Source organism: Dryobates pubescens, chromosome 10 (genome assembly GCF_014839835.1).
Source record: "Dryobates pubescens isolate bDryPub1 chromosome 10, bDryPub1.pri, whole genome shotgun sequence".
NCBI classification, from domain to species: Eukaryota; Metazoa; Chordata; class Aves; order Piciformes; family Picidae; genus Dryobates; species Dryobates pubescens.
In genome coordinates this window covers 971,643-987,286 of record NC_071621.1, presented here as the reverse complement: position 1 = coordinate 987,286, position 15,644 = coordinate 971,643, and positions in this window count along the sequence as shown.

The following is a 15,644-nucleotide window of genomic DNA, read 5'->3' as shown; positions in this document are numbered from 1 at the left end:
TGGCAACAGCCATCCTGCCATTGAACACCCAGGAACTGGATCTCCCTGGCAGGCCCTTTTAACTTACTTCTCTTGATGGCAAAGCCAGCTTCCAGCAGGATATTGATTATCCTTTTACCCTTCTGGTAAACTTCCTCTGCTGTCTTACCCCATACAATGATGTCATCGATGAACTGCAGATGCTCAGGGGCTCCACCTTTCTCTAAGGCAGTCTGGATCACCTCATGGCAGATGGTTGAGCTATGGACCCAGCCTTGAGGCAACCGATTCCACTGGTACTGTACTCCCCTCCAGGTGAAAGCAAACTGTGGCCTGCATTCTTCTGCAATGGGAATGGAGAAAAAGGTATTAGCAATGTCACTTGTGGCATACCACTTGGCTGCCTTCAATTCCAGCTCGTACTGCAGCGCCAGCATGTCTGGCAGGGCAGTGCTGATTGGAGGAGTCACTTCAGACCATGGTAGTCCACAGTCAATCTCCATTCCCCATTTGCCATCCGCACTGGCCATATCGGGCTGTTGAAGGGGGAGTGAGCCTTGCTGATCACCTTCTGGCTCTCCAGTGGTGTATGGGGTGCAGAGAGTCTCTGTTGGTCCTGTGTTGCCTGTGATGTATTATGCAAGAGGCAAGAGGTAACTTCAAATTCTGCACCTTATGGCTGCCCACTACAGAGGGGTCATCTGACAGCTTGGGCATGGTGGACAGCTGTTCTTTGCCTGCAGTCTCTACAGCTGCTCCCCCAAACGCCCACTTGTGCCCCCTAGGGTCCTTGAAGCATCCCTCCCACAGAAAGTCAATGCCAAGAATACAAGCTGCATCTGGACCAGTCACTGTGTCATGCTTTCCCCATTCATTCCTGGTCAGGCTTATCTCAGCCTGCAGTACAGTCTGGTCTTGTGAGCCCCCTGTGACTCCCTGAATGCTTATGGGCTCAGCCCCTTTGTACCTCGATGGTATCAGGGTGCATTGGGCCCCTGTGTCCACCAGAGCTCGATACTTCAGGGCTTCTGAAGTTCCAGGCCATTCCACATACACATCCCAGGACACTGTGTTGTCCCTGGCCTCCACCTGGCTGGAGGTAGGGCACCTCTAATGCTGGCAGTGATGCCCACACTTGTCACAGGGTCCTGTGTTACTAGGGGAAGGGTCTCTTGAGCGAGAGGGAGCGCTCCGGGAAACTGGGGCAGCCCTTCTCCTGGATGAGTTATCCCTGTGGTGCCCACCTTGCAGTTCCCGCACTCTGTTCCAGAGGGCGGAGGTGGGTTGGCCATGCCAGGTGTCCATGTCCTCTCCATGGTCACAAAGGAACCTCCACAGAGACCCCCTTGATATCCCCCGATTGGCTTGGGGTGATCTCCCAGGGGAAGGTCGCCTGTTCCTGATTGCTGAAGCCTGGACCCATTCTGAAGGAGAAGGGGAAAAAGAGGCATCGCTCCCCTTTTTCAGTTCAGACATGGAGGTCTTGATCTCTTTGACAATGTCTTTAGCCAGAGTTTCTATGGCTGAGATCAGGGGGTTCTGATTTACGCTGTCCTCATATTCCCTTAAATCACTGGCAAGCTCACAGACAGTTTTAAGACTTCCATCCTGTCCAGTCAAGAGTATCCCTCCTAATGTGTGAGCATATTTCTGAGGAGCACCCTGGGTGAGTTTCTTTACGAAGGGCCATCTCATGGGCACCTCATCTGGGTCCGAAGGGAACTGGCCATCCCCATAAATTATTTCCAGCATGGCCATCTGTCTCAGATACCAAATGCCCTGTTCCATAGTTGTCCATCTAACTGGGGCACAGGGCAGGTCATCTCTTGAGTGGTACCGGCTCTTGATGGTGTTGAGAATCCGGGCCCAGAAAGTGTGTATTCCATCAAGTTTGGCTAACTCTTTGTCCAGACCAGCATCACGAGTCAGGGAGCCTAAAAGCTTCGCCTCCTTCTTATCCAGGTCCACCGTGTCCACCCCCACGTCCCAGCATCTCAGGGCCCAGCTTAGTATTGGCTCGCCCTCTTTCCTTGCGTAATACAGATGAGTTTGCTTTAGTCCCTTTCTGGGTAGAGATGTAACAGTTATTTCCTAGTCTGAATCATCTTCATCCACCACTGGGTTCGGTGAGGTGCTGGGGCCTGCTGAGGTTCCTTCCTCACCATCTGTGCTTGGAGATGATTTTTGACTTCTTTTCCTGCGTGTGGTGACCGGCGCTAGAGAGACTGCATTGGCAGGAGCATCAGGGGTTAAGTGTGGAACTGCTGGTGGTGAGGCAAACCCTTATGCCTGGGGCTCAGGCTGAGATCTGTCACACTCCTTACAACCCAACCCCTCCCTCTTTGTGTTTACAGAGTGATTACAATGCCCACAGCTTTCAGCAGCGGAGATGATTGGAATCAATACGGCTGACCAATATGATTGGGTATTGATCCTTTATTGTTCCAGTATTGCAGGCCTATGGTGCAGGCCTATGGTGAGAGTATAGCACAGCAAAGTAAAGCATGGAAGGAGAAGGGATAGGACAGGCAGAAGTGCGTAGCAAGAGAATTGCTACAACTTATATAAAGTCGGAGTGCCTTGTTGGCATGGACTCATTGGTCCCCTATGAGTGACCACACATCACACTATTATAGATTATTGGTCCAACTATGGATGACACGCGAGGTTTGTTGATGCAGGTGCATGTCCTGTGGTACCAAGATAACTTGCTATGTTTCTAGCTACCAGCATCTTGTTTTAGTTACAGTGCTGCAAGACAGCACTGTTTTGGTACACTGATAACTGGCTCTGCACTTATGCTGAGCATGGCCTACCACCATGTCAGGCTCTAGGCCTGCACTGCCAGATTGTTCACACTGCTCGTCGCTGCCATTGCCACACACAGCAGACACACTCCCAGTTGTTAAAGAGTGCAAAGGAGTGTGTTATCACCCCCCAAACAGCTCTTAATGGGTTAGCTCATCCCCCACCCAACATGGTCACAGCAAATGCCCCTATAAGGATTACATTAAGCATATGGAACATATTGCAATGTAAAGCAATTTTCTAACACAGGCACTTTTATCTACACCATTGGTTTCATAGCCTGCTTCAGGAAAATTTCCTGTGTTAGAAAAGTTACCACTGACAGTGAAATTCAATGAATTCAAGAGATACATGCCCAACTTCATTGGTAAAGTTTTTAACCAGTTGATCAGCATCTCTATCATTAACCACACCACATGGTAAGTTATTAATTTGTAGATGTAGATCCATCAAACACCCATGCAAAGGCTTGGACCATCAGGTTCTTCAAAATTGCCATCTCTACTTCCAGTCCCTTTTTCAGAAAAACTATTGCTTTCCCAATACAAGATTAATTTCCAAACCCCACGTTGGAGGCGCCAAAAATTGTGGTGGTCTGAGCCTTAACTGGGAGTTAAGAGCTCAGATGGGGGCAAGGATGAGAATCTCTCTCCCACTCCCCCCTCCTCCCTCCCAACAGAGAGGGGAGAAAAGGAAGGAGCAAATCCACCAAACAATAATTTGGAGTCACCTTGGAAGTAGAGAGGTAAAGAGTTGTCTTCAAACAATATATATATCTATAATAATAACAGAGAGTTTTCTTTAAACAATATATATAACAATAACAATAACAGGAAAGGTTCACAAGGGCAAGGGACAAGGATGGATGGGAGTGGGACAAAAAAAAGAGAATAATACAAAACTAGTCTTTCTCTGAGGAGGCGCGGAGGCAGCAGGGAGAAGGATCAGGTCCGACCATGTGGCAGAGGAACAGGAGGGCAGCTGCTGTAGCTCTGCTCCAGGAAGGCAGGAGCCAGAAGGAGAGCTAACAGCTATGATGTCCTGCTTTTTATACCCTAGCTGGGCAGGGAGGGGGGAGTGGAACAGACTCAGCTTCCCAGGGGGGAAATGCCCTGCAGGGAGGGTAAAGTACCCGCAAGGCCTCCACCCTGCTTTGTTTGTTTTGTTCCCAGAATGGGCATTAACCCATCACACTGACACATAGCTGGAACCAAGCAGCAAGTCATATTATTCCTATACTTCTGAGGACTGCAATCTGATAGTAGCTTGCTGGCTGTTGACATGACAGAGGCATATAGTTTTAACCTCTTGTCTAAACTGTATCAGTTAATTCGTGTGGAACATGAGAAAGCAGTCTCACAAAGAGACAATAAAGCATAGCTTGATTATTTATTTTTTTTTTTACCATCAGTGATGAAAGTAAGTTACTGTTTGCAAAGAAAAGCAAAGATCAGTGTCTGTATAGTTGCAGTCCTAAACTGTCAGCAAAAGCTGTGACTGGGGGGTTTTATTTATATGCCTGGAGTGTCTGTTACCAATATTCTGCCTAGTGGGTTTTGCACCTAGGCCATCCTGCTCATTAATAGAAAAGTGCTGCTCCCCCCCCCCCCCCCTTTTTTTTTTTTACTTCCTGCCTGCCTTATAGTCTCTTTATCACTGTATTCAGACATTTTAGAATGCTTTTTGATTTAATCTGTGTGAATTTAAACTCTGGATGGTGTCACACTAAGCTTTGCAAATCTTGTTTTGATAGCAAGATTCTGCAATATTAAACTATTTATAGTAAAAAGCTCTTACAATTTCTTTGTGAACAGGTTTGGTTTTTTTTAATCTTTAGCATAAAGCCATCCCTCATGTTAATGTTCACAATTTCTCTTGTCAAACTAAAGATATCCAGGAAGATCTTTTTGTCAGAAGCACCAAAAAGCACATGCTTTCACAAAAGAAATCTTTATCCTGATTTTGAAGAACACTCTCATTCTTTTCCACTCTTTGAGAAACTGAAAGATTTTAAAATATGCCTTGTATATTTTTTTGCCGAGAGATGTAACTCACACTTGGACATTTACAATTGCTTTCTTCCACCTCTTAACTTGCTGAAGCCTCAAACCTCCTGTTCCCTATAAACATTCTCATGACCCAAACTGTCACTTAGATACGCCTTCAGTAACATTTAATCCTTTGCAGCTTTATCTCCCCACACTCTTTTACTAATGCTGCACAAAAGTTTAAGTTGTGTCTATTTTCAGGTTAAAGCCTCCTACATCATAGTAGGAAAAACTTTGAAATACACAGAAATGGCACCTGTTTATAGAAACTGGACAATAAATCTATCCATGAAGGTTCATCTTTGCTCCCACTGCCAGCTCTTGGGATTTCTAGTTCTTTAGAAGATAAATGTGAGCTGGGAGAATGAACTATCTTTGCAGCAAGAAGTTTCATGGCCTTGTATAGACTTTTAAAAATGTCTCTAGGTTGTGCCATTTGTTCGTGTTACTTACATACTTCATTCTGAGCAGATGGAGTCAGTTCTTGTTGGCAAGGCACAAAGAAATAATTAGTTGCTGTTGTTTCAGTTTGTTAAAAGTATGGAGGTAAAGTCATTTCATGACTGTGGCCTCTGTGAGTCCAGACAAGAGGATAATCTGCATCTCTAGGCATTATCCAGACTCATTCTTTATTCTCTGGGATAGGAATCCACATAGGAGTTGTAGGGGCATGGTATGCCCACCACTTGTGGTGAACCACTGCTTGCTGATATCTCAGGTTCAGACCAGCCAAATAGCTCAGGCAATGTGACAAAAATGAAAACTCACTTATGGAAGTTCATGAAGAGGTGGCCACTTGCTGTAGGTGAACAAATGACAATCTCCCTATATGCAAACTTCTATTTATCAGATTATGTTTACATACTTCCATTCCTATATCCTACCTGTTTATTAATCACATCACACCTAGCTTTCTGCAGGTGGCTTCACAATATCACAGTATAACTAAGGTTGGAAGAGACCCCAAGGATCATCAAGTCCAACCTGTCCCAACAGACCTCACGACTAGACCATGGCACCAAGTGCCACGTCCAATCTCCCCTTGAACACCTCCAGGGACGGCGACTCCACCACCTCCCTGGGCAGCACATTCCAATGACGAATGACTTGCACAGTGAAGAACTTTCTCCTCACCTCGACTCTAAACCTCCCCTGGCACATCTTGAGACTGTGTCCCCTTGTTCTGGTGCTGGTTGCCTGGGAGAAGAGACCAACCCCTTCCTGGCTACAACCACCTTTCAGGTAGTTGTAGAGGGCAATGAGGTCACCCCTGATCCTTCTCTTCTCCAGGCTAAACAATCTCAGCTCCCTCAGCCTCTCCTCACAGGTGGCGTAGTTTGGGCTGGGTGCCATCTGCTACAGGGGTGTTTCCTGTGTCCAGAAGTCCATCCCAGTGGGTGGACACAGGAAATTAGGTATTTCTACCATAATCCCTTGCACCATTATAAATTTTGCGGTGGGGTCTGGCACTTCCTCTTTCCTTCCCTCTCCGAGCCTTGGTAACTGGGGGAGAGATCTCCCGGCCATGGGCCTGATTGGGCCCAAGGCCACGGGGGATGGGCAGTCTCAGATCTGGCCAGCTGAGACCAGCCTAACAGTAGGGGGGGGAGGGAGGAGCCCTGGGGGTTTTAGATGCACCCTCAGGTGGGGTTTGGAGTCTTTCTGGGTTTACTTTGGTTTCTTTCTTGTCACCATGTTTCCTTTTGTGCACACTCACTGTTCTCTATTTAAACTCTCCACTACTTTTGCAATCCGTTTGCCTGAGTCGTTATTTCTGCCTGTGGTGGGGAGGGGGTCTGCCCCAACCCATTACAACAGGGCTTGTGCTCAAGGCCTCTCCCCAGCCTTGTTGCCCTTCTCTGGACACATTCAAGTGTTTCAATGTCCTTCTTAAACTGAAGGGCCCAGAACTGGACACAGAACTCAAGGTGTGGCCTAACCAATGCAGGGTACAGGGGCACAATGACCTCCCTGCTCCTGCTGGTCACACTATTCCTAATACAGGCCAGGATGCCATTGGCCCTCTTGGCCACCTGGGCACACTGCTGGCTCATGTTTAGGTGGCTGTCAATCAGCACCCCCAGGTCCCTCTCTGTTTGGGAGCTCTCCAGCCACTCTGACCCCAGCCTGTGGCTCTGCATGGGGTTGCCGGGGCCAAAGTGCAGCACCTGGCACTTGGACTTGTTAAATGCCATGCCATTAGACTCTGCCCATCTGTCCAGTCGGTCGAGGTCCCTCTGCAGAGCCTTTCTACCCTCTAACTGACTAACATCTGTTCCCAACTTGGTGTCATCTGCAAACTTGCTGATGACTGACTCAACCCAACCCCCTCATCCATATCATCAATGAAGATGTTAAAGAGGATGGGGCCCAGCACTGATCCCTGGGGGATGCCACTGGTGACTGGCCACCAGCTGGATGTGACACCATTCACCACCACTCTCTGGGCTCGGCCCTCCAGCCAGTTCCTAACCCAGCACAGAGTGCTGTGGTCCAAACCACAAGCTGACAGCTTAGCCAGCAGTTTACTGTGGGGGATGGTGTCAAAGGCCTTGCTGAAGTCCAGGTAGATTACATCCACAGGCCTCCTCACGTCCACCAGACGGGTCACCTGATCATAGAAGGAGATCAGGTTGGAGAGGCAGGACCTGCCCTTCCTAAATCCATGTGTCTGGACCTGCGCCCTTGGCCATCCTTCAGGTGTGCAGTTATTGCTGCCAGGATAATCTGTTCCATCTCTTTCCCTGGCACTGAGGTCAGGCTGACTGGTCTGTAGTTTCCAGGTTCCTCCATCCGTCCCTTCTTGTGGATGGGGACCACACTGGCCAGTTTCCAGTCATCTGGGACCTCTCCAGTGAGCCAGGACTGGAGGAAAATGATGGAGATCGGCTTGGCCAGCTCATCTGCCAGCTCTCTTAGCACCTTAGGATGGATCCCATCCGGTCCCATGGACTTGTGAGTGTCCAAGTGGCTCAGCAGGTCCTCAACTAATTCCTCATGGATTTCTGGGGCATTACACTGCTCCCCAACCCTATTACCCAGCTCAGGAGGCCACTCATCCTGGACTCCTACCTTGCTGTTAAACATTGAGGCAAAGAAGGCGTTCAGGACCTCAGCCTTCTCCTCATCTTCGGTCACCATGTTCCCCTCCAGGTCCAGTAAGGAGTGCAGGTTCTTCTTGCCCTTCTTTTTAGCGTTGATATATTTGTAAAATTGCTTTTTATTGTCTTTGACAGAGGTGGCCAGCTTCAGTTCCAACTGGGCCTTTGACTCTATAATTTTATTCCTACATAATCTAACCGCTTCCTTGAACATACCTCAAGAAGCCTTCCCCTCCTTCCAAAGGTAATACAGCCTCTTTTTTTCCCTTAAATCCTCCAGGAGCTGCTTGCTCATCCAGGCCGGTCGCCTTCCCCGCTGGCTCATCTTTCGGCACATGGGGACCGCCAGTTCCTGTGCCTTCAAGAGCTCCTGTTTGAAGTAGGTCCAACCCTCCTGGACCCCTCGGTTCATGAGGGTTGGTACCCAGGGAACTTTGCAAATAAGTTTCTTAAAGAGGCTGAAGTTTGCCCTCTGGAAGTCCAAGGTGAACGTTCTGTTGGTGTTCCTCCCTGCATATTGAAAACTTCGCTATCTCGTGGTCACTGCACCCTGGGCAGCCTCCCACGGTCACATCTCCCACCAGCCCTTCCCTATTAGAGAGCAGCAGGTCAAGCAGAGCCTGCCCCTTGGTAGGCTTACTTAACAGCTGCGTCAGGAAGCAGTCCTCTATTCGCTCCAGGAATCTTCTGGACTGCCTCCTCTCTGCTGATTTAAGTTCCCAGCAGATATCTGGCAGGTTGAAGTCCTCCACGAGGACAAGATCTGATGATCTCGAGACAGCCTCCAGTTGTTTGTAGAATAATTCATCAACCTCCTCATCCTGGTTGGGTGGTCTATAACAGACTCCAACCAAGCTGTCAGATTTGTTGGGCTGCCCTCTGATTTTAACCCACAGGCTCTCAATTCCCTCATCTTCCACCTCAAGTTCTGTGGCAGAAAGTGTCTCCCTAATATACAAAGCCACCCCTCCTCCTCTTCTCCCTCGCCTATCACTCCTAAAGAGCCTGTAGCCCCCCAGTGTAGCACTCCAATCGTGCCTGTTGTCCCACCATGTTTCTGAGATGGCGACTCTATCATAGTTGCCCTGGTGGATTAGGACCTCCAGCTCCTCTTGCTTATTGCCCAGGCTGCGTACATTGGTGTACATGCACTGCAGCTGGGCTCCCGACCTCTCAACTGACCCTACCTTGTGCCCTACTCTTTCCTCTGCAGAGGGACCGATATCTTCACCCACCCCCTTCAGACCTAGTTTAAAGCCCTCCTAATGAGCCCTGCCAACTCTAGTGCTAGGACTCTCTTGCCCCTTCTAGATAAATGCACCCCATCAGAACCCAGCAGGTCAGGTGCCATAAAAGTTGCCCCATGATCAAAGAAACCAAAGTTCCTCTGCTGGCACCATCTCCTGAGCCACTTGTTGATGGTGTGGGTTCTCCCGTTCCTCTCAGTGTCCTCCCCTGCCACTGAGGGAACTGAGCAGAACACCACTTGTGCGCCTGCCCCATCAATCAATTGTCCAAGGGCCCTGAACTCCTTCTTAATTGCCCTGGTGCCCTTCCTGTCAATCTCATCACTCCCAGCCTGTATTACCAGTAGAGGGTAATAGACAGAGGGACTGATGAACTTGGGGATTCCCAAGCCTGCTTTTCACATGTGCTCATGGCAGGTGTCCTGTTATTGCCACATTCTCACACACACACCTCCCTCTGATCTGAAGTTCAGTTTTACATTTTTATAGTCTGTCAGTTCTTGGTTCTCACAAGAATAGGATGAAACTGGAGTCTCAGCATCCTGCTGTTCCCTGAGCCAGGCTGTGCTCACAGGGAGATAAAGCAATCTCCATGGTCTCTAGCATCCACAGTGCAGAACATATCCCTGGACCTCATGTTGGGTGTGTGTGTCAAATATCTCTGCTCACAGTGGCATTAATCATCACCCACACTGCAGAAAGATGTTAAGCAATAAAATACAAGTTTTAAGAAAAAGAGAAATAGAGATCTGGATCAAGGGTGTTTAAGCAATAGCTGCTAGGGTTCAGCTGTACAAGGTGCTGCCCTGCGACTGTCTCCTCCTCCCACTGGTATTTATGTACTGGTGTCACTCACACCACTGTTGTTTTCTGCTTCAGAACACAGTGAATGAGCAATTCTCCTGTCTAAAATTCCCTGTTCTTCCAGGTCTGCTTGAATACCCAGGTCTCACATTTTTAGGAGTGGGTATCTTGAGTATTCATTTTAGGCACTTGATATATCCCTTTTTTATTTAAAAGTACCTTCTTTTGAGTACTCTTTATGGTTTGTGAGCCTAAAATGTTGTTAAACAGCTGTTGTACCTGTAATGCTGCACTTCTTGCCCTTTCCATTTTCCCTTCTCTTCTAAAGCTAACTCTCATTGCTTCCTAACATACACTCTGGATTACTTCTGTATACTTCTGAACCTACATGAGATAGGATGACATGCACACAAATAAGTGAATGCTGAATCATTGTCTTTAAAGTTATGCATAAAAATGCCTGTTAGGGGCATTTTTTCTAGGATTCACAACAGTCTTGACCTATAAAAGCATCCTGAGAAGTGTGAGTGTAGCTATCAGCTGTTTAGTAGAATAATTCTGGGATGAATTTGTACCTCAGAAAATATGGGTGAATTTCATAGAAATAATAATGTAAATAACATTAATTCCATACAACTGATATTGTAACTAATTCAATTATGTTGGAAAATTCTATATATTGGAATTTATGTTTTAGAGTACTTCCATGATATCACCCTAAAGAAATGACAATCTTTTTCTCTTATTTAACATAGCACTCAGCAATTCAAAATATTTAACTTAACTCTAAGGTATGGCCTGAGTCCTTCAACAAAGGTTAAGACAACTGCTGAGATCATGCTTCTCTGACTCTTGCAGTACATGTTTGGAAGAGCACATAGGTTTATAGTCTGTTATTTATATATATATTTTTGGTACATGGACTATTATAATCTGAATCTATGTCATTTGTAGTTAAAGAGGGTGGTTAAGAATAAATATATCAGACAGTAAAATACAAACCCTTTCTGAATATTTCTTTCTTTCTCTGTTTCTTTCTCTTTACTGAATAGAAAATTATATAAGAAAATAAACAAATGGCAGAAAATACGTATTTTGGTGGAAGATGTGAGAAAAAGTTAATATATCACCAGCTAATTCTGTTTAGGAAAATACATCAGAAAGACTGAGCATCTGTTACTGTTAATCTTCTCAGTAAATACTGTAAATAAATACTCTGGATTCAGACTTGGGCTATTTGTTTCTTCAGAGGAAATATCTCTATAGTGTTTTCATGTGGAGCTAATGAACAGTCTTCACATGAATTATTTGGTGACATAGAAGAGTTGAGATGTGAAAACAGTCATTCCTTCAATTTTCTCATTTAGTTTGAGAAATTCTACAGTATTAAAATGCGCTGAGTCAATCCATGGTTTTACTAAAGTAAAAGGAAAATGCCATTGCCTTCAACAGGATCAGGACTTAGCCTTGTGTTTATAAATCAGAAATCCCTTAAACCAACACTGGTCTGTATTTACACAGATCACTGATCCACTTTTCTGAACCAAAACACAATTCCATTTTATTTTATGTTTGTTCCTTTCTCAAGCAAGAACAGTGTTACAGAAGTCAGCAAACAGTGTAATTCTGTTTACAGTAAACATGTTCTATTTTCAGAGAGAATAACAGCAAAAATACCACCCTCATTTTTATCTCTGAAAATGCCAAAACAAAGTTTGAAAACATCTGAATAAGCAAAAGCTTACATCTGTTTATTTTTTCCTATTCAGTAAGTTGTACAGGACACAAAATGTGATTATTCCATTTAATACTTGCTCTTAACCATTTCAGGTTATAAAATATGACATCTAATTAATCTTTTACTTTTATAGCCTATATAATAATTTTAAGGTAATATACGATTTTTGCTAACTTTTTTTTTTTACAGTGTCTGCATCTCTTTTTCTGAGATACTATAACCCTGAACTTTAACAGAGCATTTATCAATTGAGGAACATCTAGGCTTTTAGATTAAAAAAAAAAATAAAATAAAAGCACCCAGAGTTTCCTATAACAGAAAAATGACAATTTTGTAAAACACTTCACTCTTTTAAAGATAATTTTACATTGTGTGATCACAAAAGGACATTGTGACATTGCCAGTTTAACTGATGTTTTAGTATTTGCCATGCAGCCATATAGTTTCCCCAAATAGTTGTACCTAAAAATTCCCACCAGAGTCCTTTAGGAGTCACCTTCTTCTCTGAAGTCTCTCCAGTGCCTTTTTGCAAAATATTTATGGAGTGTCGTATACTAAGAATACTTTTTCCTTACCTGTTTTTTACTTACAAAACATTTATGGAGTGTAATACACTAAGAATATTTTCCTTACCTAATTTTTATTCTAATGAAACTTTATTAATTTACTACCATTACTTAATTGAATCTCTTAAATCTCACAATTCAATCTGTGCTTAAATGATTTAAAGATATTGATCACAATAACGCTAATTGCATTAGTTTTGTTTGATTGGGCAGAGCAAGAATTTCTATATTAATCTGTGGTCCCTTTTTCCAAAGTCCCTTTTTAAATATAGTTGTTTAATTCTTTGGCCAGAATTATAGGAAGATATTTACTGACATTGGTATCCACTTTTTTAGTTTCCTATAAAATAACTGTTGGTTGGTCTGGCTAAGGCACCTCTTCAGTACCAACCGATATGAAAGAGTTCTCAGTCACTCAAACTATAATTTCTTTAACTGATGACAGAAAAATATGTGCATATGTGTATATGTGCATCTAATGTACATATTCAGTTCTGCTTTGCAAAAAACCCACAAACCCTAGAGTCCTGGTTTAAGGATAGACAGATCCTCTATTGCCCCAAGAGGGACAAAAGAATGACACTCGCACAAATGGATTGGAAAGTGGAGGAAAGTTTAAATGGAAAAGCAATGAGTGTTTTACAAAAACTACAGAGCATAGTGGTAAAGAATTCCAAAGCTTACAAAGTCCCTTACAGCACATCCAAAGGCCCCCAGCACTTCCTTTCTTCCCACCAGAGGGTCTACCCCAAACCCCCCAGGGCTCTTTCTTTCCCCCCCCGCTGCTAGGCTAGTCTCAGGCTAGCTAGGTCTGAGGCTGCCCCCTCCCCCTCCTTCTCCTCCTGGCATTAGGCCTTGACAGGCCTAAGAGGCCTTGAGATACTCCCCCACTGTTACCCAATAGGGAGCATCTCCCATGGGAGCAGAGAGGGAAGAAAGAGGAAGAGAATGACTTTGCAGATGAATTTATAGGGTGCAGGATTTATTGGTAGAAATATGCTGTTTCCTGTGTTTGCCTTACTGGGTTGGACACTCAGGACACCGGAGGTGTAACTTATGTAGCAGTAACAGGAAGCACCCAGCCTAAACTGCCACGCCTAGAATTATACATTTAGTATTTTATTTTTTTCAACAATGTCTGTCTAGGCAATCCATTTATCTTCATGTGTCTACACCTGGCCCTGCTTTCTGTGAGTGTTTTGCACCACAAACACTTGAGTAGGCATTTGACATCAATCCACTATTTTTTGTTATTCTCATAATCTTCCCCATTAACTTCCCACTGATAGTAACTGGTAAGGAAATCTGGGAAATCTTAGTGTAAATCAGAATTAAAGAAAAGATTCTCACTCTCCTTACTTGCTTCACCACAGCAATAGAAATAGGCAAAAGATTGTTATCTGTCTTTGACCTGAAAGATTTTTCTGAAGAAGCTATGAATTTTCCACTTTGTTCATTTTCACTCATTCTTGTAATCCTATAAGATCCTTTAATGTTTGCCACAGCATTGCTGTACATTTTATGTACAGCAGGAATAGCTTTAAGTCTTTCAGCACAAGCAGTCTTCCTGTGGAGGAAATTGTAACATCAAAAGCTAGGCTAAGATGGATACTGATGAAGAGAACAGAGATTTGGATTGATGAAGCAGGAAATGACAAAAGGAAGGAAGAAAAAATAAAGTTATCAGTACTCAAAGTTCAATGATGATGGCAAAAAATAGCAGAAAAGTTGCAGTCAACAGAGACTATTTCTCTTGTGTGCAGTTGTGATGTTAAAAATGTTTCACAAAACTAAGCTCTGATCATCTGTGATCTCTAAACACGTATTCTTCCCTTTGCACACATTCTCTTGGCAACCAAGTTGGTGAGGGGTTTGGAGCACAAGCTCTATGAGGAAAGACTGAGGGAGCTGGGGTTGCTTAGCATGGAGAAGAGGAGGCTCAGGGGTGACCTTATTGCTTGCTACAACTCCCAGGCAACCAGCACCAGAACAAGGGGACACAGTCTCAAGATGTGCCAGGGGAGGTTTAGACTCGAGGTGAGGAAAAAGTTCTTCACTGAGCGAGTCATTCGTCATTGGAATGGGCTGCCCAGGGAGGTGGTGGAGTCGCCGTCCCTGGAGGTGTTCAAGGGGAGATTGGACGTGGCACTTGGTGCCATGGTCTAGTTGTGGGGTCTGTTGGAACAGGTTGGACTTGGTGATCCTTGGGGTCTCTTCCAACCTTAGTTACTGTGATACTGTGTGATAACTACCATAAGGGAGGTTGTAGACAGTATCACAGTATAACTAAGTTTGGAAGAGACCTCGAGGATCATCGCGTCCAACCTGTCCCCACAGACCTCATGACTAGACCATAGCACCAAGTGCCATGTCCAATCCCCTCCTGAACACCTCCAGGGACAGTGACCCCACCACCTCCCTGGGCAGCCCATTCCAATGATAAACAACTCTCTCCGTGAAGAACTTTCTCCTCACCTCGAGCCTAAACTTCCCCTGGTGCAGCTTGAGACTGTGTCCTCTTGTTCTGGTGCTGGCCAGGCAGAGCGGGGCTGTAGGGACCTGAGACTAGGCCTACTGTGGCACTGCTGCGGCAAGGGCTAATGGCACTGGGGACTTAATGGAGCCTTGGGCATAATGGAGGTGGTAAAGTATCAAATCAGTATTTAAATATGGTATCATACTAGCATGAAAGTCTTCAAGTGAAAATTTTTCTTAGGAGACTCATATCTAAATGGAGGCTGCATCTTCCATCAGATAAAAAAAAGTGTTGCCTCCGTGTGAGATGTGCATTTAAATTTAGGGAGTACAAATAAGTGGTTTGTTCTGTAGTGCAACAAGAAAGGAATGTATATCTTGGTATGATACTCCTGATAACCACGTGTTTGCAATTCTGACAAAATTAATCTTGATAAAATGTAGAATTGAAGAAAACACTGAAATGAATGACAAAGGATAAGAATCAGTTCTTACATATAGTAAATTGATAGTAATGTACACAATCTATGATTTCATTGCACAATGTTTATCAGCCATGAAAACCAGACATGCACAAAACAAACAACAAAATAAAACATATCCTTACAGTTGTGTAAAGAAGGTACATATAGTCTGGAACACTCCTATAACACTGCCTTTAAAGGACTGTTCAATTATTCACAACCATACTATTTGTCAAATGACTTATGCAACATACTTTTCAAGTACAATTGTCTTGGAACATTTTGCTTACAACAGTGCTTAACACTGTTCATGGATTTTCTGATACCAAAAAGCATTTCTGAATTCAAAGCCAGTATTTTTCATGGAAATTTCTTATAATTTATCTACTGGAATGAATATTCAGGATCATTGCA